Raw genomic sequence first — 25,760 nt, 5'->3', positions numbered from 1 at the left:
CCACTCTCCCCTCCCTGGGGGCCCGCACAGTCCGCGGGGCCTGAGGTCGGCGCAGTGAAGGTTCCAGCTGCCCTGGCCTGTGAGAACCACCCCCCACCCACTCCTTCCCCAGAGGTGATAACCTGTCTCCCTTGGATAAGGGGGGGTCAGGACTTCTAGAAAAGGGTGCTTCTCAAGGCCGCCTACTTTCTGGGCCGAGAGGGAGAGTGATCGGAGGAATGGGAGTGGCATTTCTAAAGTGGTATTTCAGTTCGCTTCTGTTTCACTCACTTTGGGGAAAATGCTTTCCACTTAGAGAAAATACCAGGAGAGTGGGGGGAGGGGAGAGGGAAGCCACAGAAAGGGAGCAAGCTGCCTGGGTCAGATTTATGTCCTGGAATGATGCTATATCTGTTTCCTGGGGCCGCTGTAACAAATTACCACAAATTCTGTGGCTTCAAGCAGCAGAAGTGTATTCTCTCGTGGTTCTGGAGCTCAGAAGTTCTGAGTCAAGGTGTCAACAAGGCCTTACTTCCCTCCAGGGGCCTAAGGAAGACTCCTTCTTGCCTCTCCCAGCTCGAGGTGGCTCCGGGCTGTCCTTGACTTGTGGCCACGCCACCCCACTCTCTGCTCCCTCTTCACTTGGCCTTTTCCTCTGTGTCTGTGTCTTTCTGCTGTCTCTTAAAGGACACTTGTCATTGGATTTAGGGCCCATCCTTAACTTAATTACATCTGCAGCGACTCTTTCTCTGGATAGTGATTTTCCCAAATAATCCCCAGGTTCCTAGGGTTGAAACATGGACACATCCTTTTGGGGCCACCATTCAGCCCTCGGCAGGTGGACAGGAGCACGTTTCTTTCAGTATCTCCCGGGAAGGTGTTGAACACAGTTATCTTTGCAGGGAACCAGCCGTCCCCTGCGTCTGGGCCCTGGGCTACTGCTTCCCAGTCTCTACCCTTCCTCTCCTATCTCCAGCTTCCCTTTCCCAGCTTTGTGAACTGGTAGCCACCTTAGTAGTGGCTCTGCCAATGGCAGTCCCCCTCCCCAGGGTCCCAAGAGCAGAAAAGACAAGTCCCAAGCTTGGAGAAGTTGCCCGCAGGCTAAGTTCTGCACCTGCAGAGAATTGCCCCTGCCTCCAGGCAGTCCTCCGGTCTCGGTCTCTCTCCTGACCTTCCCCCTTCCCTTCAAGAACAGCTCCTTCGCTGCTCAGGGCCTCTCCCAGCCAGGGCTCCCCCACCCTCTGTTTGGGGCCACACAGCACTTCTCATTTTGGAGTTTCCTCTGTTGAGCAGCCCCCGCCCCCAACCAGGAGAGGTGGGGGCAGGGCTGGTTTTGCTGCTGTGTCTGCTGTGGGATGGAGCTGGTGGTACTGAGAGGGATCCGGAGCTCCCCGGACCTGGGGGTGCAATTAAGGAGTGCTCCAGGGCTCTCTGGAGGGCAGGGCCGCTCTCCTGCCTCCTCTCCCCCTCCCCCAGCCTCCCCCCCCCGGGACAGGAGAGGGGTGTGTGTGTGCATTGCCGCTCTTTGCTTTGGTTGTGAAATCTGGGAGAAGTCTTTTCTTATCAACAGGGAAGCAAGGTCATAGCCCTGTTATTGAAATTTTGAAAAGTCACTTAAGTATGGTGGGGTGGGACGGGGCACAGAGGTGGTGGAGGGATCTCTGCATGGAAGAAGAAGCATTATCTTTGGAGCCAGCCAGACTGGGTTTTAATCTCAACCTCGTTTTATCTGCTGAGTGACCTGTGGCAAATTACTTAACCCTCCTGAACCTCAGAATCCCCGGGGGTAACATGGGTATAGTAATATCACCAGCCTGTAAGATTTCGTATGTTGTCACATGTCTAGGGCCAGGCACAGAGCCCCATGGTGGAACAAGCAATGCCTGTAAGGAGCTGGGGTACAGCGGGTGGCCCGTGAGTGTCATGATCCCGCTGTCCCCAATGCAGCCACTGCCAATTGGACTATCTTTTCCCTTTTTTTGGGGGGGGGGTGCACTTTTAATACAGTTGGACCTCATAAGCAGGTGAGTTTTTATATTTTTGTGTCTCAGTTGTAAAATATACACGAAAAATTTTGCCATCTTGACCGTGTACAGTTCGGTGGCATTTGGTACATTCACACTGTCCTGCAAGCAGCACCGCCATCTCCAGAACTTTCTCATCTTGCAAAATTGAAACTCTGTCCCCATGAAGCAATAAGGAGCCATTCTTCCCGCCCCCCCCCCCCCCCCCCCCCGCCACCGGCCAGCAACCACCATTCTACTTTCTGTCCCTCCGAATTCTGCTCTCTGTGCCTTATTAGTGGAAGCATACAACGTCTGTCCTTGTGTGACCGGCTTATTTCACTTTGCGTAATGTCCTCAAGGTTCATCCATGTTGTGGCCTGTGTGAAAATGTGCTTCCTTTTTAAAACTGCATAAGGTTCCATTGGGTGTAGATGCCACGGTTTGTTTATCCATTCATCGGTCCACGGACACTTGGGCTGCTTCTGTCTTTTGCCTACTAGGAATAACGCTGCTATGAACACGGGTGTACAAATATCTGTTCACGTCCTTGCTTTGAATTCTTTTGGGTACATGGTCCAGAAGGGGAATTGCTGGGTTGTTGGTAATCCTATGCTTAATTTTTTGACGAGCAAGGCATGTGCTTCTGTAGTTTGCTTCCTTCACGATGTCGGCTTGTTGGCATTTTTCCTCTTTGCTTTGCAACCAAGCCATCCTTCCCAGTGGTATTGTAAGTGTCCTAAGGGACACCATCGTTTTATCAAGCATCTTCCATTGTGGGACGTTTATGTTGCTTCCAGCCACACACACACACACGTGCCCACGAGACTCAAAATCCCGTCATTGACATTTGCCCATATTCGAGAATTATTCTATCAGGAGCGCCTGGGTGGCTCAGTTGGCTACGCGTCCAACTCTTGGTTTTGCCTCAGATCATGATCTCAGAGTCATGGGATCGAGCCCCACGTCGGGCTCCAGGCTGAGCGTGGAGTCTGCTTGAGACTCTCCCTCTGCCCCTTCCGGTTGTGCACGCAAGTGCGCACGCACTCTCTCTCTCAAATAAATAAATTTTGAAAAAAAAAAAAAGAATCATTGCATCAAAGGCATTGAACATTTTTTTTTTTTTTAAGATTTTATTTATTTATTTGACAGAGAGAGACACAGTGAGAGAGGGAACACAAACAGGGGGAGTGGGAGAGGGAGAAGCAGGCTTCCCCCTGAGCAGGGAGCCCGATGCGGGGCTCGATCCCAGGACCCTGGGATCATGACCTGAGCCGAAGGCAGACGCTTAACGACTGAGCCACCCAGGCGCCCCGGCATTGAACATTTTGATGGCTCTTCCTGCTAAATGGTTTTCGATTTAGGAAGACTGGACCAGTTTATCCCAGTGATACATAATAGTTTCATGACACGTTCACTAGTATTAAATAATATTGGGAAAAAATGTTTTACTCATAGGCTCCAAAGGTAATCATCTTAAATGTGTTTCTTTTATTGCTAATGAGGTTAAATAGCTTTCTTCTTGGCTCTAGCTGTGTGTTTAACATGAGGTTTGCTGCAGTGTAATGCAGTGGTTTAAACCCTTGAACTCTGGAATCGGATGGATTCAGATTCAAAACCTTAGCTTCGCCACTTGCCAGCTGTGTGACCTTGAGTAGATTATTTACCTTCTCTGATCCTTGGCTTCCTCCTCTGTAAAATGAAGCTAATTCGACCTGTTTGTCGGGTTGTCTCAAGGATTAAATGAGATCAAATTAGATAATGAACATTGGCTGGCCCGTAGTTGACAGTCAGGAAATATTAGCTGTTACTGTCCTTACCATTATTCTAATTTAAGTTAACTAGTCTCCACTCACCCTCAAGATTCATCTTGTTTCCACTAGGGCAGACGGTACACACTTACGCCAAAGGGATTTAGGTTAAACACAGGGATCAGTTTCCTGCTCTAAACACAGACAGTCCCAGAAAGAAGCCGACAGCCGCCCTCCGGTGAAATGGACAGTGTCCTTGGCTGTCTGGCTGGATTTGGGTGTGAGCCTCCCTAAGGCAAGCGGATGAGCCTGTGCCACGTGATGCTTACCTCCCGGGAGATGAGAAGAGCCGTGACGGGCTGCCCAGAATCCTGAACCCCCGACAGGGCTGTTTCTCCAGGACCCTGTCCCCCTGCAGTTCCGCAGTCTCTGTCGTGTGCAAGTGGCAGATAAAGACTCACTAGATGGTCGAGTCCAGAGCTCATTTTGGTGGCTGTTCCACAGCTGACCTCCAGATGCTCCATCAAACAGTTTGGGAAACTGAGGCAGGCACTTCAAAGGCAGGACCCCTGGGCTTTGGCACCAGCTTGGGTTGCTGCCCTTGAAACCTGCTTTTGCAGCCCCGTAGAGGAAGGTGGGGGCCACTCTCCGGTAGACCTCAGGGAGCCCCAAGTGAGGGGGATGCCAGGGGAGCAGACAGTGCTGGGGCGCGCTGAGTGCATGCATTCTCCTCTGCTGCCCACCTGGGTCTGAGGAGGAAGTTAATGAAACCGGGATCTGGGTCTCAAATAACCTTTTCTCAAGAAGTTTTCTCTTAGGGGGTAAAACACTGAAAACCGTCAACTTTCCCCGTCACCTGTCTCTGTGTTCAGAGCCAAGGAAAGGACAAGCAAGACCATACCTCCTGTTTCTGGTGGTTCCTGGGTCTGGGCGCCGGAATCCCCAGGTCCTGAATCTTCGTTCCCTATTGGGTGGTGTGGCGAATATTTGAGTAATACGGCCCGTCTGCCATCATTCGGAAAGCCGTGAGGAGCTGTGGTCTTTTTTTGAATTAAATGCAGCAGCACGTTGACCATGTGGTAGTTTCTGAAGGTATGTGTGGCTTCCTATTTCTGGTGGGAAGCACAGCACAAGGCACAGTGTTTCAAGAACGAGTGGAAAGAAAGCTTAATGTTAGTGTCAAAAGCCAGAACTTTAGAATTCGATGGAAGTCCAGGTCTTAGCTTTGACGCTTGACACGTGGATGACCTTGCAAGTTATTTTCCCTCTCTGAGCCTCCAGGTTTTTTTCTGAAAATCGGGAACAAGTACTTCTTTTATTTGATTATCGAAAAGATTAGAAATAAGGAAAAACCTGTCAAAGGTCGCGGGCTCTCCAAAAATCACTATTTTTGCCACTGGATGAATGAATCCTTGCAGCCCACGTTATGGGAGCGAGTGGGTTTTTAATGACAGGGGTCACTGATTGTTGGGGTTTGCTTGCGTCGTAAAGTCTATCCACCCATCATTTCATCTGACCCTCCTGGGGCTGACCCGTATGAAAGGCACAGAGCATGTGGCAACAAATACCACTGTTTTATACCTAAAAGTCGGAATGGCTTTGTCCTTTGTTATCAGCCTGCTTCTCTCAGATGTGTCAAAGCCCAACGTTTATTTTTTTCCAGCTTTTTCTAACCCTTCAGGGTCTAAAGGAGTTTGGGGAATAAGAGCGGAGGGCTGAGGGGGTGAGATCTTTCTGGGCCTTTTCTTCCTTCAGAGCAGAAGGGAGGGGGTGAGAGGAGCAGCCCCTGGACTAGCCCACCTGGCCTGGACTGGCAGGCAAGAGCAGTTTGCCCGTGAGGTCTGCCATCCAGTGACCTTGGCTGTGGCAATTGGACCTTGGCCGTGGCAGTTTGACCTTGGCCGTGGCAGTTGGACCTTGGGTCAGCCCGGTCATTTTGAGTGGCAGCAGCAAGACGGGGGGCTACCAAGTGGGCAAGGTGCCCTGAAGGCAGCCATCCCACGAGCCCTTGTGCTGCAGGTGTGTGGGAAAGTGGTTGGGGGAAGGTCTGGCGGCTGGCCGTGACCTTGGCCCTCATGGACCATGCCTGTCCTAGAGGGGATGGGAGATGCAAGCCTGGCCTCCTGCAGCCCACTCCAGCCATGACCTTGCTTTGAAGCTTCCAGTTTTATTTTTAACACGAACGTTAATTTTACATTCTATTCCATGATAAGCCTGTGTTTATTTTACTAGGAGGCATAGTTCCCCCTAAACATTGAGTCAGATGGACGCTCTGGGAAGATGTTTGTGTTTTTTCTGTGGCTTCCGCTACTCCTAGGACAGCATCTCTCACCATAGTTTGAAAGGGTGGATCGGGGCAAAACGGCGTGAAGGATGATTGGCCGCAATCATGACAAACCGTAAACGGCTTAATAGGAGTCCCGTTTTCCTATGTGATTCGCTGGTTGAGTCGCCGAAACTCTGGTTGGTGTAGAGAGTATTAAAATGCTACCCTTCAAACCCAGGGGCGCCTGGGTGGCTCAGTCGGTTAAGCCTCCAACTCAGTCTCAGCTCAGGTCTTGATCTCAGGTTTGTGAGTTCAAGCCCCACCTTGGGCATGGAGTCTACCTGAAAAAGAAATAAAATAAAATGTTATCCCTCAAATCCAGACATTTTAACCTAAAACGCATACATGTACGTTGGTTCACTGATGCACAGAGGCAAGGCCCCAAGGGCGACAGTCCCTGTAAACTTTGCTCCTTCCCCCCAGTCTCTCATGCCTTGGCCATTCCGCTGCAATGGAAAGTTTGTTTTAATGACTCCTCTTCATTGGGTTTCTAAAGCATTCTGCTTTGTTGTCATGGAAACGGCTCTTTCTTTATACACCCATATTTCATCTGCTTTTCCTCTTCCGTGTTGTGTAATTACTAAGGTGAGCAACTGGCGTGAGCTGATGTGGGCCCAACCAAGCACAGCCAATTCCTGTTAGCATGCAGGGACTGGGGCCCTGAGGAGGATCCTGCTGGCCCCAGTGGTCAGCACGCTGAGGCCATCGGCCAGGATGGGTTGGAGAGGGCATGGGGAGCACAATTCGCCCCTGAGTCTGCTGGGGGGAGGTTGGGTAAGGCCGAGGGATAGAAGGAATCGCAGGGCAGGGCCAGAGCAGGTCAGAACTCCCGGCTGAAATTCTCCAGCCCCTCACTCTGAGAACGGGCACCACCAGCTCTAGAGCGGAGGCATCCAGAACCAGTTTCTTTTTCTGTGGAGCCAATCAGCAAGCATTCGTACTTCGGAGTTTCCCCATCAGCCAGCTCAGAATCGCCACCTTTGTTAACCGGGCTGTTTCTTTGTCTGATAATTATAATGGCAACACGCACCCACTCTGTCGTGTTGCGGGCACTTTGAAAATGCAGATTTATTCTTCTAAGTACTGTTGCGATCCCTGCTTTATAGAAGGGGAAACCGAGGCACGGAAACACTTAGTAACTTACTTAGGGATTGCCCAGCTAGGAAGTGACAGGGCCTGTTCCTCACCCCTGTGCTGGGCTGTCTCCAAATGTGGCTGCATTTGGGAGGGAGCACTTGGTTGGGGCAGGGGGATCTGGACCCCAGGCAGGAGGATGGGCGAGGCCTCTGAGAGTCCGTGGCTATGCAGAGGGGCTTCCCAGCCCATTCTGACCCGTCCCCTCTCCCCTCTCCCCACCCCAGGACTTAGTTGGGCTCCAAGCAGCCTTCCCTGTTCTTGCTGGTCCTGCAACTCTGGGAGAGCTGACATCCTGGCCTCTGGTCCTCTAGAGCGAGACAGGCCAGGAGGATGTGGCTTCTGTACCCAGCCCTGCCCCAGTCTGCCCAGGGTGGTGCCCATTCTCCCCCTCTGTCCCGAGGAAGCAGGGCCTGGCATCTGAAATCTCAGTCCCCTCCTTGCCCAACTCTTGAACCTTTTGCAGGAAGTCCGTCTGACAGTCCTCTGATGGTGGGTGACAAACAGAGCAGCAGAACTCAGGTGTCTCTTCAGTCAATGGCCCCAATCCAGTTCCTTTGCACTGACCCAGGAGAGGCCGTGTGGCGTAGCCTTGACAGCAGCCTCCGGGGCCAGCCTGGGTCCGGCTCTCTCATTCCATAACCTCCTTGAGCCCCGCTTTCCTCCTTCACAAAACAGGAGGCCTGCCTTAGGGGCTTGGCGTGACCAATAGATGAGAAAAGAGACAGAAAGCGCCTACGCTTTGCCGGCTGATGGCAGGTGCCCAGCAATGGGCTCTGCCCCGATAAACCATGCAAGGCTGTTGTTCCGGACAGAGTCTGAACATATCCAGAAGCTCCCAGGGGCAGAAGTGGCCTGGAGACCTGCTCTGGGAGGGGAAGGAGGTGACCCAGGGGCACTTGCCGAGGAGAGACTGACCCCATGATGGATGATGGAGGGAGGTGTTCAGAGCACTGTGTGTCGTCCGCAACATAAGTAGTCTGCAGATTTGGGGTCTCGCAAGAACAGGAGGGGAGGAGAACATGTAAACCCATGGCCGGATGGGGAACTGGAGTGTTGAGTGCCTGGGTAGACAGCCAGCTGCAGAGCCAGACCCCAGGAGAAGGGGGTGAACCGCCCCTTAGCTGAGACCCTTGAGAAGGGAACCCATCTCCACTGCTACCCCTCTGTGTGTGTGTGCGTGTGATTAGCTTAGGGGGTCAGAACAGAAGGAGGAAGTGGAATTTGCAGTTTTAAAGGATATTAATTATTTGGGGGTCTTGATATTGGGGCAGTCTAGATCTTCTGGGTATTATAGGCTGGGATCTTGCCCATGGGTGTTTTTAATATGTGTGCTATGTTTTATAAATGTGTGCATGCGTGTGTGCTAAATATTTTTAGTTGTATAGGATCAGTGCAAGCTAGTTATGAAAGGCTTGTAAGATACAGATTTGCCAAAGAAGAAATCCATCATCTACCTATCCTAGAAAACCCCCACCACTCAGTGGCTCCTGATCTTTTTCAGATTTTAAATCCTTTTGAAAATCTGCTAAAGATCATGGACCTCTCCCCCAGAGAAAGGCTCTTAGAGTATAATGTTAGGGGGTTCCTGGGTGTCTCCCAAGTTCATCCTAGACTCATTAGGGTGCACCGAAGGACTGTTTAGGTCCAACCACCGGCTTCTCTGCATTATGGGATGCTGCCTCCAAAGCCAGTGTCGAAGGCCAGAGAGAGACAAAAGATTCCAACACCACCGAGGGCTGCATAAGACATTCTTGCCCAACAACTTAGTCAAAGTCTGCTTTGAGGGGTGTCTGGGTGGCTCAGTCAGTTAAGCGTCCGACTCTGGATTTCGGCTCAGGTCATGATCTCAGGGCTGTGAGATCAAGCCCCACATAGGGCTCCACCCTGGGCATGGAGCCTGCTTGAGATTCTCTCTCTCCCTCTCCCTCTGCCTACCCGCCCTTACTGCTCATGTGCTCTCTGTCTTTAAAAAAAAAAATCTGCTTCGAAGCTGCTTCTGTTTTCAGCCTTGACCACCTCTTAGGTACCATGTACGAGTTTACTCTGTGCTGTTTAAATCCTTTCTTTTGTCTAAAATTCACTACTCCTTTTGGGGGCTTTCAGCAAGGACCGACTCACCTGAATCATTTGGTGACTCCTGTAATGTCAGCTCACTTACGGGGCCAGCTGAGCTTTGGGACAATTGCCGCCTGTGGTTTTGTGGCCCTACCTTGGCTTGGCAGGTGGAAGGGCCTAGGAGAGGTGGGTGTACGTCGGGTGGGGGGCGTCATCTACGGAGGATGGGAAGTCAGAGCCATGTCCAGGCTCGGCACGTTGGGCTCTGCGCAGCCTGAAACCAGGCAGGGTCTCCCTGGAAGATTAGCCGGCAAACCTCCTTTTGCCAAGTTTCAGGGAGCTGCTCCAAGCATCCCACCCCACGGCATCCGAGGCTTTGGTAGCTATCCTTCGCACCAAGGTCTCTGCCCCAGGCACGGGGAAACCCCTCCACTTCGTTTCCCCAGCCTTGCTGGTGGCCGGCCTCCCTAGGTGCCACTCCCTACTTGGGACCCGTGACCTTGCCTGAGCTCCTCCTCCTCCTCTTTTAATAAAACAAGCTTTATATTTCACTTCATGTGCACAATTCCACGGTTTTCCTATATTTACAGAGTTGCACAACTGTCACCGGAATTGAGTGTAGAACATTTTCATCACTCCAAAAAGAAACCTCATACCCATTCACAGTCACTCCCCACTTCTCCCCAGCCTTCCCAGCCCTTGGTGACCATGAATCTCCTTTCTGTCTCTATGGACTTGCCTATCCTGGACATTTTGAGTAAATGAAATCATACAGGATGTGGTCTTTTGTGGCCAGCTTCTTTCACTCAGCCTGTTGCCTCTTCTTTAGAAACATGTCTGACTCATACAATTACAGTAGAGGGGTTGTTCCTACCGATCATTTACTCCATCACAAGTACTGATGGGGTGTCTGCTGTCCTAAGCCTGCAGCAGGTGCTGGGCCACACAGCAAGGAACGCAGCAGCCGTGGAAGGTGTATTAGTCATCAGCTGCTGTGTAACAAATGATCCCAACACTTAGCAGCTTCAACGACAAACATTAATTACCATCTCACAGTTGCTGTGGGTCCAGAATCTGGAAGGAGCTGGGGCTGCAGGTGTCTGGAGCCGGTTTGTTGGCAGGTCTCAGTGACTGTCCTGCTGATGGCCAGATATCTGCCCCCCCACCCCCCCACCCTCACCCCCCCCACCCCCGCCATGTGGGCTTCTTTACAGCGCAGTTTGTGTCCTTCCAACATGGCGGCCGGCTTACCTGATACTGAGAGATGAGAAAGACAAAGAGCCCAAGGCTAAAGCCCTCAGTTTCTGTGAACCTAATCTTGAAGGTGACGTGCCATCACTCTGCCAGATTCTCTTGGTCACACAGAGCAATCATGCTATCATGTGGTGGGGGCTGCAAAGAGGTGTGAATACCAAGAGGGGCAAGTGACTGGATATGGTTTCATATGGAGAATGGTCCTCATGATAGCGAGCTCCCAGCCAGCTTGTTCATGAAGGGCCCACTGGGCTGCCTCTGAACGAGCCTTGGGTTGGCTGTGAGTTCTGTGGTTCCAGGCTCCGCTCAGGCCTCCTCCACCTTTCCCCGCTCTGTATTTGTAACTAGGGAACGGAGCGTGTAACTATATACATTGCCCTTGGTACCACCTGATTTATCCACTTCACATAGAATAATTTTTACAGATGATTTTCCAGGTATTTGTGAATTCTGTGTGCATTTCTATCAAATGGATGAGTCAGCTTTGGGATTTCCTTTCATTCGTGTAGTCAAGAAGGATGTTGACTAGAACCGTCCCCGGGACCCATCCCAGTGGGTTTGATACTTCCCACCACGGCACGGGGTCACACCATCCCACAGAAGTTGCTGGAGACACCTTCTTTCCCAGATGGCCCATGAGACTGTCTTGAGGGGCAGGATCAGGTCTTGTTAAAAGGGACATATATCATGCATTAAAAAACTGAGCCTCATACCCTGAAGTAGTTGGAAGCTTTGTTGTGAGAAGCAGTTTTAGGCTCAAACGCATTTAGTCAACACGGAACGGCCAGCAGATCAGTTTCCTGAGTCCCCAGGGTATCTTTCAGGAGCCTTGATGTGTGACTCACACAATGAACGCCCTGTTGGTCCCATTTATCCCCCTTACCCTAATTTCTCCCAGTACGTATTCACACTTGATCTTCTTCACAAGCAAGGAATAGGTTTCCTTCTCTAAAAGATATAAAGAAGTCTAAGACGGGGCATCCTCCCACGAGGATCACATTCTGGAACTGGAGAGACCTCAGACTCCAGGAAACGGTGGCAGAATGCAGCATGTCCCCGGATGCTCTGCTGTGAGGTCCTGGCTAGAAACCCCCCTCCAGAGGCTGTCCCATTGATATTTGCCTCCGCTAGCCGAGCTGGGCACTGTGTGCAGGCACCTGCTTTTATAGCTGAGGAAACAGCTCTGGAGTAGTTAAGAAACTCCTCCAAATCCAGATCTAACGCCAGGGCTCATGCTCCTGCCTTTTGTGAGAGAGTCCCTGCAAGCATGAGTGCTTTTGGTATACCCCTCTCCACCCCAGGTCACAAACTCAGAAAGCCTCAATGAAGGCAGACTCTTAGTCTAAGCTTGGGGAATTGGCCAAAGGAAAAAAGAAAGAAGCTCCAGAGTCTAATTAACTTCACTTTTTAACTACAGATGAGGCAATTTTGAATTAATGGGGGGTGAGAGTCTTGAAGATTAATGGAAATATGTGAAGATGGCAGGAGAGCAGGGGCCAGACATTCCTGTAATTAGGCTCCCTCGTCTGTGTGCCTGGAAAGTAAAAAGATCAAGGGGACAAAGCCATGGGGGGATTATGTGAATAACTACGGAAACTATCTTTCCCCTTTGAGGAGGATTATTTTCCAGAGTCCTCCTGTTTTTCCTAAAAGAATTAAAAACATTTAGCTGTTTTTTTTTTCTTGTTAGTTGCATCTTATTTTTACTGACTGTAGCATTCCTGTTCTCGACTCTACTCCGCATCTTACCTGATCACACCTAAAAATGCTGTAGGGCAGGAAGAATAAATTTCCCTCTACCCTTCTAGATTCTTGGCTGAGAATCCCCCACCCAAAGATAAAAAGACGGGTTAACAGGAGAAAAACGTATTTAATTACTAAAGGATGGGAACCCCACAAAAATACAAGATTCAAAGATGTCACGGGAGCAAGGGGCTTTATACTTTTTAGACAAAGAAACAATAAATGTATGAAGGATTGACAAGACAGAGAGGTTCGGGCTTGGGGTAGTAAAATGGTGAAGTAACAAGGTTTATTTATATGGCCTTCTTGGCCCTAAATTCCCAGTCCCTGGTGATAAGGATGCCTTCTACCCTCCCCAGGCCCCCACCCCAACCCTCTGCCCCTTACAGGAGGGGTACCTTTCACACGCGAGATTTAGCTCCTGCTGTCAGGGGGACAAAGGAGGTTCAGAGTGTCCTTGTTGCATTGCTGTTTCTCAAATACCTTTTATTCAAAATAATCAGTATGCCAAAGTGGCATATGGGGGTAACAATTCTAAACCCCTACAGCGCAGAGTGCCAAATGTGAATAGGAAGAGCCCACCAAAATTCCAGGAAGGTTGGTGGTTGGGATATTGGTGGGCAGCTGGGAGAAGCTGACATTTCCTCACCTTGAGCTTACCTGGAAGTGTCAGGAGAGAGGAGGAGGAGCGACTAATGGAGCAGAGAAGTTTCCCTCTTATGGAGCTTGTTGATTGTAGCAAGGGTTCTCACGGGTGGGAGCAGAGACTCATCTGGTTTCCTGCCTTGTGCTTGCGAACTTATAAAGAGGATCCAATCTTTTGGCTGTAGCAAGTAGGAGGGCAGGAATCTAATTTTTCTGTTTACTCTGATTTCCTAAGAGTTGGTGAAACCTATTTAGCCACCAAACTAATTTATTTAGACCCTCATCTGTATTCCAGAAAGGATTTAACATACCTGAGCCCCGAATGAGGCAGGAATCAGGACACTTGGGTGTTCCTTTCCTCTCTGCCATGTTGAGCACGTCACTCCGTCTTTGCATGTTTCCCATCTATCTGTGAGAGCAAACGCTTTTCGAGCAATTACTCCACACATCAGGTACTGTTCTAGAGACTTTCCACTCACCTGTATTAATTCACTTCATTCCCTCCCAATTATTATGTGATGTGTCTTTCTGGATTTGTTAGCGCAGTTTCAGTACGTCGTTCTGATACGGGCAGGATGACTTTTGGTGGCTTCTGCCATTTTCAAGGAATGCTGGCTTTTCCTCGGGGCTCCAGAGGAACCAGTACCTGATGCTCCCAGTTTGAACCCCAAGCCATGTCACTGGGTTCCATTGCTGATAAAGAGCTTGTCTTTGCACTTGGCTTTCCATGCTGGAAAGAAAGCGAAGTCTGCAGGACTGGGCCCCTAAGGAGAAGGGCACGCACGGGGAGGATGGGGGAGTGGAACCGGGAAGCCTGTCTGCCCGCCGACAATCTCTCCCCTGGCTTGGCGGCATGGGGTCGTTATCCTTTCCTGGTTGGGGGTTGTTGGGGATACTACGGACCCCCAGCCAAGATGGTTGTCAGAGAGAACTCTCAGCTCAGTCAGCCTGTCTAAGATCGGGCTGTGACTTCTGGCGGCTTATGTCTCATCCTCATACTGCACCTCCACCCCACCCCACCCCCGCACCCCTACACTCCCCGCCTGTGAGTCAAGGGCAGCTCAGCAGGAGGCCCGCCCTCCACCACCCTGACCTCCTTTGGACTGTGTTCTGCTGCACCGCTCCCCTTCCCAGCTGGGGGTGCGAGGAGCGAAGGGCAAAGTAGAAGAAGCCAGCAGGTGCCGCCCTGGGGTGGACGGGGTGGCACACAGGGCGGTCCCCATCCGGGGCCCAGGCTCCACCTTTTCCAGACCTCCTCTGCCATGTGGGTGGCTGGGTGAGGTTCGGTGTGTGAATGTGCGTGATCGGTGTGTGTGTGATCTCTGTGTCTGTGTCATCGTGTGTCCGTTTACATAACTGTGTGTGGGGGGGTGTGTCTTCGTGAAAGCGCATCCACGTGTGGCTTTGATCTCTGGGTCTGAGTGCATGTGAGGGAGTCTGTGACTTGGCGTGTGCCTGTGTGTGTGAACGTGTATGGGAGTGTTTGTCTTTTTGAGTGTGACTGTGACATCAGGGGCTGCCGAGGGGGGTTGCCTCCTCCAGCCCTGAGATGCCAGGGACACTGGACCCGTCTCTGACAGGGTTGTGGGGTGCTGGGGGCGGGGACACAAAGGTCACCGAGGGTGGCGGGACCCCCCCCCAACCCACAGCCCGGCCCTCTCATCCCAGGCTTCTTCACGATTCCAGGAGCTTAGGGCTGTTTTTCTCCTTTTCCTCCTCTGGGGCACTGGGCGACGCTGGGGCTGAGGGAGGCTCTGGGGGCTCGGATGGACGGGCCCCGCCCCGGGCGCCTCATCTGGAGCGCTCACTGCAGGCGGAGTCGACCACCAGAGTCGTCCTCAGACCACTTTCGTCCACCCCACGTCCGCCGCACCTGCAAGGACACCCGGGGTGATTCTGAACTCACACTCCCCTCCTCCTCTTGCGCTCCACGGTGGCAAAGCTTGAAGTCTAGGGCTGTGGACTCCAAAGAACATTCTGCAGGACACAGGACACTGCGGGGCAAGAAGCATTGCAGTCCGGTACCAAACCAAGGTGGTTCCGAAGCTAGCCCTGCCGCTGCGTGCGTACCTGTGTGCATGTGAGTGTCAACTGCTTGCCCTCGGAGCTTCGGGTTTCTCATTTACAACCCGAGGGAAAACAGCACCCACTTCGCAGGGGGATGCGTGGGTTCACTGGAGCGCTGTGTGAGGTGCAGGACGGGGGGTTACTGCGTTAATGCACCAACGCCCCGCCAGCGCGAACGTGGTTCATTGTAATGAATGGATGCGCTAGCGAAGGTCCCTGGCAAACTCGTTTACCTTCCGAATCCGACCTGTTAAGGGGAACCCCGATGGAAAGGAAGGCCCAGCGGCTGGGGAACAGCTCGCGCACCGGATGGGAGCCCAGAGCCCGGGATGGCCAGTTACGTGGGTGACCCCGGCTCCGGATCAGTGACGGTGGTCCAGCGCCCCGTCGGTTCTGGTGACCCCCTGGGAACCCGGGAGGGGAGAGCGGTTTGGCGGACCACCGGGCCCCGTTCCCTTTGCAAATGGCACTTTCAGTTCTCCGGTTACGAGGCGGGAGGGGGGCCAGGGCCAGCGTGCGCACGCCGCCCGGGGTCCCGCGACGGCTGGGGGGCTCCCGGCTCCAAGCGCGCACCCCACCTGCGGGCCGGGCGGGAGCAGCAGGGGTCGGGGAGGATTTGCAGCGGCGTCCGCTGCGCTCCCCGCGGTCGCCGGCTCTCCGACACTCCGCCTGGCTGGGGCTGCGAGAATTTGCCGACGGTCCCCGCGGCGCGGCGGGCCCTGGCCCCGCCCCCGGCCGTCGCCCCGCCCCCGGCCCCGCCCGCGCCGGCCTGCTGTCCGGGCCCCGCCCCGGGCCGCGCCCCTCCGCCGCTGCCCGGCTCGCCGGCTCCGCGCCGCGGGCCTGCCCTCAGGCCCCCGCGGGCTCGGCGCCGCCGCCGGGAGGCTCGCGTAGCTCCGGGACCCGCCCGCCGCGTCCCCTGGGCAACCGTCTCCAGGGAGATCGGGCCCCGCCCCCGGCACCGACACCCGGTACGGAGCCCACCTGTGCGGGCGTCTGCGGGGTCCCAGTGCCCCCCTGCGCACACCCCGCCCCGCCCAGCGCGGGGCTTTGTCCGCCTGGGGAGATCGGGGTCCAGGGGCGTGGGGGCTGGGGGAGGCGCGCGCGTCCCGGGGCGGACCGGACCCGGCTGGGGAGGCCGAGGCAGGGGGCCGCGCTCGCGTTGTGATTCTCGGGTGTGGGCTGGTTCATGCTCTCCGGCTCTCCAGATCTCCATGCATCCCTTTTGTGCCTCCGGGGGGGGGGGGGCGGGGATCGGGGTGTCCCGCTGCCGCCCTTGATGGGATGAGCAGGGCCCTCAGCCGGGCTCCGGACGTGGACGCGCCTGTTCAGGGCAAGCTGTTTACTTGTCAGGGACCCAGCAGTTGCCGTGCGCATCTTCCCCTCCCCCTGTCCCCGATTCGGGACGGAGCATCCTGCGCTGTGTCCATTCCTGGCGTTGCCTCCCAAGCTTTGCCCTTGAACCCAGAGGGCTAGAGGGCGGCCGACCCAGATCCTGAGGTCTTGGGCAGACTGAGGGCCAGAGCAGAAGACGCACCTTCCTCCGGGAAGAGCCTCCTCCTTGGCCGCCCTCTTGTGAATTCTGCCCCAGCTCCCTGTTTCCTGACCTGAATTCCTGAGGACTAATTCCTTCTTGCTTTCCCTACCTCTTCCTTCCCTAGGCTCCATCATGCTTTCTGCTTTGTCTTTCCTCATTTTGAAAGTGTTTTCTTTATAACCATGTCTCATTTCCCTGTGACTGAACTGCTGGGTTTTGTCCCCTTGTTAAACTCTATTGGTCAGCAATGGAAGTTCTTTCTTCCTTAGCTCCTGGCGCTGACTTCTCATTTCTCTTGGGAAGCCCTTGCTATCCTGGATGCTGAGTGGAGAGACCATCCAAGTCCCCGTTCCCGGGCTCCTGCAGCAGGGTCCATGGGATATCCTTCCAGGGATTAGTCTCTCAGCAGTGAGGATTCCAGCCTGGACCCTGGGAAATGTATTCTTGGAATGGACACCTTTTCCAACTGCTTCCTGGCACTGGGCTTTTTGCTTATGGAGAAGCAAATGGTTTGGGGGTCCTGATCCTCAAGAGCCCGCCCTAGCCTTGCCCAGTGGGTTCCCGCTGTGGAGGTAGCTGTGCCCTGAGCCGCGGGTTGGAGAAAGGGGCGGGTCCTACTCTTAGCATCCAGCCGGCTGGGCTTCCGGGCTTCCGGAGCTCAGGTGTCTTCCTGTCTCTGGGGTCAGATTATTTCCAGGAGTGGCCGGCAGTGGGGGAAAAGAAACACCACGGATGCAGTGAGTGGGCGGCCCTCTCTCCACACACCTAGGCTTTTCACCTCCAGCAAGCAGGGATGAGTCTTCCTGTATGATGCAATTTAGTACTTGAGTAGGGACCTCCCTCTTCAATGGGACCAGCCATTGAATGGAACTTGAACCCAGGCTTGGCGCAGATCATTCACTTTGCCTTCAAAAACCAAACAAAAGCAATGAATACTTAAGAATGATCTGAGTTATCTGGATCTGCGTGCGTGTGTGTGCGCGCGTGTGCATGTGTGTGCGCGCGTGCGTGTGTGTGTGGTGGCATTGATGCGGGTGGTAAGAAGAGCCCATCAAGCAGAATGTGATTGGTTTGCAAAATGGGAGCCTAGGTGCAAGAGTAGCTTTTGAGCTAAAGTCTTGTGAGGGAACGCATAGAAAGTTTGTGAGACTTTCTCTTTTAAAAATTTCATTCATTCATTCATTCTTTTTCTTTCCCCCCCCCAGACAGATAAGGAGCTCAGAGTCAGGCAGGGGCGGAATGGTGCTCACTGATTCCAAAGCATCTTTGATCTGCCAGCCAGAGGGGCATTTGCTGCTGGTCTTTCTTGGACCATTCCAGAGAGGTAGGTTGGGTGAAGGAGACAAATGTGTGGGGAAGAAGAGATGTGATTTTGTAGACAGCTTAAGAATTTGAACAGACTCCGCCCTCCCTGACCATCCAGCCAAAGGAGAAGCTCTCTTAACTTCCGACCTAGGACTAGATCACGCAAAGGAAGAGAATGACCCAAATGTGTTCTATGAGCCAACAAGGGGAAGTGAATTAGACCTTGGCCAGCTCCCCAGGAGAGGGGTGCTGCTCCCTTTGAAAGGAAGGGGGGCCCTGCTCCCAGAAGCCGTGGAGCTCATTAATAAGCTATTTGACTTGCTTCAGTCATGGTAGAGTTGGGCTGGCCCATCTGGGGAGAGAAAAATGAAAACATTCTTCCAAAGGGAATGGATTGAATTCTTATAACTCAGCATTGCTTCTCAAAGAGTCCTTAGGTAGGGACGTTCTGTTTCTCCAGAGAGTTGGCAATCGCTGTATCAGTAAGACAGTGCTCCTTGGAACTTCTTAGATGTTCGCTGGGATATGAATGCAGTCCTTTCATTGTGCAAATGAAGAAACTGAGGCCAGAGACTGACATTGGCTGAGCATTGGCTTTGGTGTCTGGGGCTAGCTGGGTATGGTTAGCAAGCTCCCAGACGGGTAGGCCACAGTCCCATTTGCAAGCCCTGTGGGTACATAGGTATGCTCCGGCTGCAAAGTACATTCCTTCTTACCTGGATGCTTGAGCAGCTCCTGTCATTTCTGATGGAAAGAAGCACAGGGTTACAGCATGGTGTCATCCTTGGAAGCTTTCCCGGGGCCCCACCCCAACCTCATTTTCTCTAGATCTTCATCAGTACTTTCCAAATTTCTTTGTTAGTGCAGCTCTCTTTAAAAAGATCAAAATATTGGGGGCGCCTGAGTGGCTCAGTTGTTAAGCGTCTGCCTTCGGCTCAGGTCATGATCCCAGGGTCCTGGGATCGAGCCCCACATTGGGCTCCCTGCTCGGCGGGAAGCCTGCTTCTCCCTCTCCCACTCCCCCTGCTTGTGTTCCCTCTCTCGCTGTGTCTCTCTCTGTCAAAATAAATAAATAAAATCTTAAAATAAAATAAAATAAAAAGATCAAGATATTAAAAACAGAATTTTGACCTGTAGAGTAGATAAAAACAGAGTGCCCTGTGGTCCAGGCAGAGACTGGCCTAGGACTTCCACTTAGCACCCTGTCCCACTTCTGCCACCCTCTGAAGACCTTGGGGTGCTTCTATGGAACCCTAGGACCCCCTGGAACATAGTAAAAAACCATGAGTTGTGTAGACCTCTGTTGGGGGATTAGAGTTTCTTCTATACACCTGTTTACCTGTTTACAATATCTTGATTCTCTCTCTTTTTTTTAAGGTTTATTTATTTATTTGAGAGAGGGAGAGTGCGCACGCAGGGGGAGGGACAGAGGGAGAGGGAGAGAGAGAATCCCAAGCAGACTCCACGCTGAGCACCGAGCCTGATGCAGGGCTCGATCCATAACCCCAAGATCATGACCTAAGCCAAAACCAAGAGTCCTATGCTCAATCAACTGAGCCACCCAGAAGCCCCAACAGTATCTTGATTCTTGTTTCAGCAGATGCCTTTTAATAATTTTTAACCCTCATGCTTTTTTATTTATTAAAAAATACCGATTTACTGTTGAGAGTTTGCCCAAAAAATTAGCATAACCTACCCTCCCCTACACCCCCAGAGGACCACTGTTTCCTTGATGGAGTGTCCAACCCCCAAATCCTCCAGAAAGCGTTCTATGTGCCTATCTTTGGAAACTTGATTTTTATGTATTATTAAATATTATTATGAACTTCTGTGAAAACTAATAACGTAACTAATTGAATGCATATGTTTCTCCTGGCTCTGCTTCAAAAGCCCACTAAAATGAGAATAAAGGACTAAAATAGGACTAAATCCTTAAGGAAACAGAAAAGGAAATGATTGAGGAGGAGGAGGTGGAGTGAGCAAACACACTGAGAGACAGAAGGCAGGTCGGTAAAAGAGATGCAAAGCTTAGAATCTTGAATGTCCCGTGCTGTGGTGGAAGAAGGCTGGTGTGTTCAAGGACCCACCAAAAGTCCAAGAGTGGGAGCTACAGTGTTCCTGATGACAGGCTGCAGGGTGGGCTGGAAGCAGGAAGGTTGATTAAAGGTGTGTGTTGGAGCAACAGACCCCTCTCTCAGCCCACATAGTTAGGTGGCTCCCTCCTCCTTCCCAGCAGAAGATGCCTGTTTTCCCAGAGGCATTGCTGAACCAGAGTAGCTCAGGCCCAGCCTGGGGTGGAGGAGGCTTTGTGGGGAGCAGCTGAGGGCAAGAGGCACTGTATTGAGAACAGAAAGATTCAGTGAAAGTTTATATACTGAACAGTGAGACCCTTTCCTGGTTGGCTCCCAGAACATGGCAACCTCCTCTATACCACTCTCCAGTCAGGGCCTTGAAGAACTTCTCTCTGAGGAAATTGAGCTCACAAGAAAAAATGACCCTCAAATACTAACATTGAAGGGACCCTCTTGGAAAGCTGCCAAGCAACTGACCTTACCTGTGTACAAACAGCTTTGAGTGCCTCTCTCTTAAGTTTGAACACACAGCTATGGATCATCCCACATAGAATGAAACCTCCAGCGTGAAAGATAGAGACCCAAACAAACAGAAAAAAGGGAGCCAGAAGTCATAAACATGGTTGTTTAAAAACAGGAATACTTAGGAAACAATGATAAGCTCTTGGATATAAAAACTCTGATAGTAGAGGTGCCTGGCTGGCTCTGTTCAAAGAGCGTGCGACTCTTGATCTCAGGGTTGTGAGTTCAAGCCCCATGTTGGGTGTAGAGATTACTTAAAAATAAAATCTTAAAAAAAAAAAAAAACTAATAACAGAAGCAAAAATTTCAATAGAATAGAGCTGGAGATTGAAAGCTAAATTTCTAGAAAGTAGAACAGAAAGACTTGAGAGAAGGAAAATAGGAAAGAAAATATAAGAAAACTGGAGAATCAGTTCAAGACTCCTGATATCCACCTCAGAGGAACCCAAGACAAAGAGAAAAATGAAGACGGGGAAGTTATCAATCTACAGGAAAAAAATTCTAGAACTGAAGGAACTTCAACATGAAGAGTCTCTGAGTAGTACCCAACAATGAATAATAAAAGACATACTACATAAAAGTAAAGTATGTACTGCAGGACATCATCACGAACTTTCAAAACTCCAGAGATAGAAATTGCCAAAAGTCAACAAAGAGAAAAGGGGCCACATCTAGAAGATCAGATAAAAGAATGGCACTGGACTTTACAAAAGCAACACCAGAAGCTACAAGACAATGGAACAGCTCATTCAAATTTCCAAAGGAAATTAATTCCTGAGCAAGAATTCTGTAATTGTCATCCAAGCAAAATAATAGAATAAAGGCACCTTTGTAGATGTGAATTTTCCAAAGCTCTGGGTGTGTGCACCTTTGTATCGCTATTCAAGGAAACTAGTGGAGATTGTACTCTACGAAAATGAGAGTAAACTAAGAAAGAGGAACAAGTGATACAATATATAATTGTCTCTTGTTCTCATTTGGCTCCATTTCCAAACGGCTTTCAGTATTTCAGCTGTTACCTTACTTTGTTACCGCACTTTGGAAGTGCGGAGAAAAAACAAACAAACACCTACCCCATCATGGGAACTGAAAAGGACTGACTTCCAAGCTTTCCCTGTAGCCAGGACCTGTGACCTCGACTCCACAGATGAGATGTACCTATGCTGTATTTTGACAGAGGAGAGGGATGAAGCATGTGCTGTATCCGTGGTTATGGCGGTGGCGGCAATGATGGGCTACAAGTTCAACTTGTTGGCACGGAAATGACAGAAGTACAAACTGGCATTCAGTATTCAGTGGCAAATAGGGGCAGTTTTGCCATCAGACATGCATCATGGAATCTAGTGTACTAGGTTCTATTTCTTCTTTTTTGTTCAACTTTTTGTTTTTCCTGGAGTTGATAAGCACCTCATCTCTTATTTGCTATGTTTGCAATATACTAACTACTAATTCTTCCTCAAACTCTCCAACAGAACTGTGAAACTCCTCACAGTGCAGTAAATAAGCCAAATAATCTGTCAGCAAATTTTCTGCTTAATCAGTGGGAGTTGGCTTCTTTACTTGCAACCAAGAACCTTGACTGGTAGAGAGAATGATGAGGAGAATTCCCATAATAATGGTGAAGCAAAGTTCCAGCGGTATAGCTGCGCAGCTCATCTAGAGATGAACCGGGCGAATTTGGAGCAGTATGGCTGAGGACCCCAGGAGGAATATCAAAAATGAAGCTGATGGATTATCTGACATATTTACCATATTAGGAAGAGTTTTATAATTCTGTTAGAGAGTTGAGGGAAGAATTACATATTAGTACATAGAAAACAAAGGAATTATATTTGTACATGGAAAATGAAGCAAATTATAAGTGAGGCAACTATCAACTGTAGAAATAACAAAAAGTTGAACAAGAAAAGAAAGAAAACCAGAGTATACTATGTGGTTTAGTGTTGAACAGTATTTTATATAGTCATAATAATGTAAGCACTCAAGTTTTTTTTTTAAGATTTTATTTATTTACTTGAGAAAGAGAGAGCACAGAGGGAGAGGGAGAAGCAGACTCCCCGCCGAGCAGGGAGCCCGATGTGGGGCTCGATCCCAGGACCCCGAGATTACGACCCGAGCCGAAGGCAGACGCTTAACCAACTGAGCCACCCAGGCATCCTCAAGTTTGATTAACAAAAAAATGATCACATAGCTGTGTTCAGAGGATGGAGGAGAGGATGTGTGTGTGTGCAGGAGGCACAAACTCATCTTCTAAGATCAGAAGTTAATAGTTGAAAATCGAGAAATACCCGCCTAAATCGATTATTTAGATAATCAGAGATAAATACCCAAAGAAACACCTGCAATCGGGGGGTGGAGGTTTGGATGTGCAGGGCACGGGGCTGCTCCTTTTTTTGCTGCAAACAGTTTAGCTTTAATTAATTTTTAAAACCGTGTGCTTGCCTAACTTTCATAGATAACAACATTTTGAAATCATTATTATAGCATCCATATCCACCCATGTTATAGCTGTTTTCATTTTCTCTCCCCTTTCTGAAATGTTTTGTCCATAAACAGATGTTGCCATGGCCAAGTGGAGGGGCATCTTTGGGTTCCATTTCATGGGGGGAATATTTGCATTGCTCTGTATTCTACACAGGTGCCATTGTAATGACTGTCTTCACTCCTGTTAAGTCAATTATCATAATTTCCCTGTTCTTTTTTGATTTTCCACTTCCATGAATACCACAAATGAATATCTTTGTACATGTAGCTTTTCATATATTTTTTCTTTTGCATTGCTTCCTTAGGACGATTCCCGAATTCCCCAAATTACCTGAGACCATGGATCTTTCTCTTGATTTTGATGGGTAGTGTCAGGGGATTTTCCACTTGGGTGCAGGCCTATGGCCTCCCTGGGTGGGCCATGAACTGAGCATCATAGGGGATAGTTGGGATAGAATTTTTTTGGTAGGATAGTTGGTTCATTTTTCTGATGACAGCAGAAGAAGTCAGGAGTCTCTCTCTCTCCCTCTGTCTCTTTTTATAGAACAGAATTTCCAGAGATCTTTGCCCCTCATTCTTCGATGTCTATTTGTCTATTTGGTTTTCCTCCACTGAGGATTTTTTCTTCATTTTTAAATATTCAAAATAAAAGTTACCACTCTATTAAATAATATGGCTTCAAGGGAGACACATTTAAAATGGGAGAGAGTATGGGGCGCCTGGGTGGCTCAGCCGGTTAAGCGGCTGCCTTCGGCTCAGGTCATGGTCCCAGGGTCCTGGGATCAAGTCCTGTGCCGGGCTTCCTGCTCAGCGGGAAGCCTGCTTCTCCCTCTCCCTCTGCTTGCCCTGCGTTCATGCTCTCTCTCTCAAATAAATAAATAAAATCTTAAAAAAAAAAAAGTGGGAGAGAGTAAAAAGAAGAAGAAACAAAGAAAGAACAGAGGGAGGCAGCAGCGGATAGACATGGAGTAAGGCAGCTCATGTCCTCAGCTTACCTGCCAAGCAGACATCAGGATGCCTTTTGCAGGATTTCATGTCACTTTATTTCATCCATCCCCGGCCTTCACCCGTCGCATCCCTTTTCCTTTTGTGGTGGGAGCTTGGGGTGTCAGACCACCCTCCAGGCAGGCCCTTCCTTCCTAGTCCTGGGCATGGTTTTGGGGATGTCCTACTTGGCTGGCCTCTGGCTTCTGGAGATTTCCCTCCCATTCCATTTTTGGGGACAGGTTCCTCCTTCACCTGGCCACCACTGGACACCGTCTGCAGGGCAAGGCCACTTTTGCTCTGCCGTTCCTTTGCTGCGGTGCAGACTCTGCCCCACCAACTGGGGTGTCCACCAGGGACGGAGGATGCTGCTACCCCCGGGTCTCCGGGAGAGACACACTGACGCGGGCCTCAGGAAGGGTTTTGTGTTTTGGGAGAACAGCTCACCTGTCCTAAAACTGCACCTGTTGGGGGGACCCTGGGCCAGTCCATTTTCCGTCTGGTCTATAGCTTCAGTTCTTTGTCAAGAAGGTTCTTAGGGACGGGGAATTTCAAGGCTGGGGTGCTGGAATGCCTGATCCTCAGCTGTTAAGAGCAGAGGATTGGGGCGTTTTGTGGCAGGTAGGGCCCAAGTTTTCCCTCATTAATCTCGCCCTGTCAGCTCTTGCCTGGGGCCCTGGCCTGATTGCTTTCCCACCTCATTCTTGCCTCTCTCACTTCCATCTTCCTCACGGCAGCCAAAGCAATTTTTGTCAAGCATAAAGTCAGGCCATATCAGTCTCCTGCTTAAAACCCTCCAGTGGCTTCCCATTGCAGTGATAACAAAATCTGGCTCCACACTGTGGCTACAAAGCCCTGCAGGATCGGCCTCACTGCCTCTCCCAGTCATCTCCCCTCTGGGTCCTGGGCTCCAGGTACGTGGTCTCCTGCCTCAGGGCCTTTGCACTTCCTGTTCCAGCTGCCTGAATCCTATTTCGTGGATCTTTGCCTGTTCTTTCTCATCCTTTGGGCCTCAACTCCAATATGATCTCACTTGAGCACCCTCCCCTGACCTGCCCTCCAAAGGAGACCCTCCCTCCCTGCAAAGCCCTTTTTATTCCATTCCAACTCTTTTCTTATCTGACATCATCTTGTTTGTTATTCTTTTTCTGATTTTCTCCTGTTAGACTAAAAACTTTGTAGGATCAGGGATGGTGCCTGTTCCATTCCCGATGGGCACATTCCCTGATGCTCAAATAAATATTTGCGGAATGAATGAATGAACAGAACTTGCAACCTGCAGCCTCCTGGGCTGAAGGGGGCCCATTATGTCCTTTTTCCCAAGGGTCTCCAGGAGGATGTGGTTATTGAATCGTCTCTGGGCTTTCCCTGGATGCCAGAACAGGGGTGGTTTCTAGAAGGCTCCTTTAAGGCAAACATCCAGGAGCTCCGTTGGGAAGTGGGACCTCTGGGTAAAGCATCTTTGGAATTCACCTCTGAAGTGCCCACCTGCACCCACTTTCCACATAAGTTAGGCAACAGGAAAAGCATCCACTTCATTCTCCACAGAGGAGAGTGTGGGAAACAGAACACTTCTTAGAATGACTTTTTGAGGCTGAGAAGCACCTGAAAATCAGCCCAGGTCAGGAGGCTTGACTGGACTCTGCTCTGTCCAGCATGGTGCAGAAGGCCTGCCCGTGTGGCTCGCTGTCCCTTGTCCCAGTGGTTGATGGTAGATATTGGATAATGTGTGTAACCACCTTTGAGACGTTTCTGAGACTCCTCTTGAGCTATTGGGGTGGTAACTTTCAGCTCTGAAATCCGGGTTTTGAGCAGATGTTTTGTCCTAGAGTTACAAGAACAGAGCATGTCTCTCTATAGACGGATTCATAACAATGACCCAGGGGGACCTACGAGGCC

The 25,760-nt window shown here is 50.7% G+C and overlaps 1 protein-coding gene across 6 annotated transcripts in view; it reads left to right on the top strand.

Moving 5' to 3' along the window:
- PIK3CD (phosphatidylinositol-4,5-bisphosphate 3-kinase catalytic subunit delta) overlaps window positions 1–25,760 on the top strand; it is a 49,497-nt gene that overhangs the window by 3,146 nt on the left and 20,591 nt on the right. For 2 of the 6 annotated variants that reach the window (XM_032394059.1, XM_032394011.1), the window contains exons 1-2: window positions 15,812–15,928; window positions 17,700–17,818. The exons of 1 other annotated variant lie outside the window; for it this stretch is intronic. The gene's annotated coding sequence lies outside the window, so the exon portion shown is untranslated. Of the gene's footprint in view, window positions 1–14,776; window positions 14,974–15,811; window positions 15,929–17,699; window positions 17,819–25,760 lie in introns of those variants that run through there. 3 more of the 6 variants (XM_032394021.1, XM_032394050.1, XM_032394041.1) reach the window with 3 other exon arrangements.

Source organism: Phoca vitulina, unplaced genomic scaffold, assembly GCF_004348235.1.
Source record: "Phoca vitulina isolate PV1807 unplaced genomic scaffold, GSC_HSeal_1.0 scaffold2, whole genome shotgun sequence".
Taxonomy (NCBI): Eukaryota; Metazoa; Chordata; class Mammalia; order Carnivora; family Phocidae; genus Phoca; species Phoca vitulina.
This window is presented reverse-complemented; position numbering and strand designations above follow the sequence as displayed.